Source organism: Emys orbicularis, chromosome 12 (assembly GCF_028017835.1).
Source record: "Emys orbicularis isolate rEmyOrb1 chromosome 12, rEmyOrb1.hap1, whole genome shotgun sequence".
NCBI lineage: Eukaryota > Metazoa > Chordata > Testudines > Emydidae > Emys > Emys orbicularis.
The window spans coordinates 39,935,375-39,937,747 of NC_088694.1; the positions used below are offsets into that span (position 1 = coordinate 39,935,375).

General features: G+C 46.8%; 1 pseudogene; it reads right to left on the reverse strand.

The window, feature by feature from the left end:
- Nucleotides 1-991: 991 nt before the first annotated feature.
- LOC135886488 (olfactory receptor 6C75-like) lies at nucleotides 992-1,883 on the reverse strand (annotated as a pseudogene).
- Between the last annotated feature and the right edge of the window lie 490 nt (nucleotides 1,884-2,373).

A 2,373-nucleotide genomic window follows, 5' to 3' on the forward strand; every position in this document is an offset into this window, starting at 1 on the left:
CTGGGCCATCATCTGGGCTCTGGTGGTCTCCTGTTGGGCCGCTGTAGCCTGTACTAGTGCCCTCACCACGTCGTCCATTGTGGTGGGGAATTTTTTTTCTTTTGTCCATTGTGCTGAAACACACAAGAGATCCCGCTCTTGACACCAGTTGTAACAGGGCTTCTTCTCCACCTCAGTGGGTCCCACGCTTCCTTCTAGCAGAGGGTCAGGATAGTGTCTTGTCTGTCAGAATTTCCCCCCTCTGTTTATAGTGGGCGGGGAAATTCTGTCGCCAAGTGGCCTTTCTGTTTCTGGGCCTGCTAAGCCCTCACTGCTTCACTGGGGCTTCTGGCCTCATCGGTGGACATCCAGTGAGAGGAAAAGGGGGTTGGGGGGTGGCCCGGTCCCTCCCTCTACTCCGGGCCCCAATCCAGGGAACCTACAAGTAGCAACCTCACTCTGCCAGTTCCCAGGAAAACTGCTAGCTTCCCTGGGTTACTTCCCCATGTCCCTTGGCTTATTGTCCCCACTTTGCTTGGGCGGGGTTCCTCCCGACTCTCCTGCTGGGAGAGGGAGAGCCCCTAGTCTCTGGTAGCCCTTCCAGATTTGGCAGCACCACACCAAATGCACGGCTCAGTCTCTTCCCTCTGGCAGGGTCCTTTTCTTCAGGTCTTTGAACCTGGAAGGGTCCTTAGCTCCTGTTTAGGGTAGGGTTTCTCCCCAATCTCTATACCTGCAGGGTTCTCCCCTGGTCCTTGTCAGCTTCCTCACCACTCAGCTCTCCAGCAGCTCATCTCCACTCTCACAACACCTACCATTCACACTGACTGGCTGGGGAGAAGGCTTTTAACCTGTTCTGGCAAGTTGTTAATTGGCTCCAGGTGTCCTAATTAACCTGGAGTAACCCCTGCTCAGTTACCAGGGGAAGAGGGACCTGCTTATCCTGAGGATAATATTCCTTCCTTCCTGCACTCTCCTGTAGCCCTCTGGCCTGACCCTGTCACACTCTGTGCTAAAATTTGTCCTTTCAGATTCTATGCCTGTTTCTAAAAGCAGCCAGTTTAAGAATAGCTTTTCTCTGGGACTCTTTGACCTCCTTATTTCTCAGGCTATAGATGACAGGATTGATTATAGGATTTAGGACTGCATAGGAGACAGAGAATATTTTGTGTAAGACCTTGGAAGGCCTTTTTCCTCCTGATACTGGAAGGGATTTTCAGGATAGTGGTGATTGTACAAATGTAGGATGTCAGGGTCAGTAGACAGGGCACAAGTGTCCCTATGATAGAGATAATAAATGTCACCAGTTGTAGAGTCTGGGTGTCTCCACAGGTGAGCTTTATCATTGGTGAAAAGTCACAAAAGAAATGGTCAGTTTCTTTGGAACCACAGAACGTTAATTGGAATAATACAATAATTGGTATGACGCAGACCAGAAAGCTACTTCTCCAGGACACTGCCACTAGCTGGAAACAAAGCCTGCTATTCATCAGAGCAGCATAATGGAGTGGATTACATATCGCTAAATACCGGTCATAAGACATTGCCGTGAGCAGCAGAGATTCTGTATTTGACATGATACCAAAGAAATATAATTGCACAATACAGCCCTTAACAGAAACGGTTCCGTCCGGAGTCAGGAGACTGGCCAGCAGCCCGGGAAGGATGGTGGAGGTGTATCAGATCTCCAACCAGGACAAATTCCCCAGTAAGAAGTACATGAGGATGTGAAGGTGCTTATCAGCCACAACTAGTGCAATAATGAGGAAGTTCCCGGTGACAGTTACAATGTAGATCACTAGAAACAGCAAGAAGAGAAGGGGCTACAGTTCAGGGACATTCCCAAATCCTAAGAGGATGAATTCCACAATAGATGTTTGATTTCTTCCTTCCGCTTTCTCCATAATATGTATCTAGAAAAAGAAAACCATTAAATATTGATGGAGTATGCACAGTCAGGTTGTGCTGTCGGTTACACTGGCAGAAACCTCATACCACTGCATCTCTCCACTGGAAAAGTGAGTTGTCAATAAACAGAGAAAGACTCCTATCCTTAAGAGGTTGAGCTTCCAATATAGGTGAACCAAGAGCATGGAACCCTCTTGAATTACAGAAATGTCCCATCTAACTCCCTTAAGCTCTCTTGAACTATAAGTAAAGATTTTTAGGCTGGGATTTTGAAATGTCTTTATCATATCAGTGTCACAACAACAAATCTAGAAGACATAACAAAAAATCAATAGACTGGAAATTAAAGATATTTAGAGTTCTGATATGTCTATCCTGCAGCTCAGAGGTGTAATTCCCAGCTTGGGTAGACATACATGCACTAGCTTTGATCAATCTAGTAGGATAAAATTAGCAGTGAGAACATGGCAACACAGGCAGCGGCTT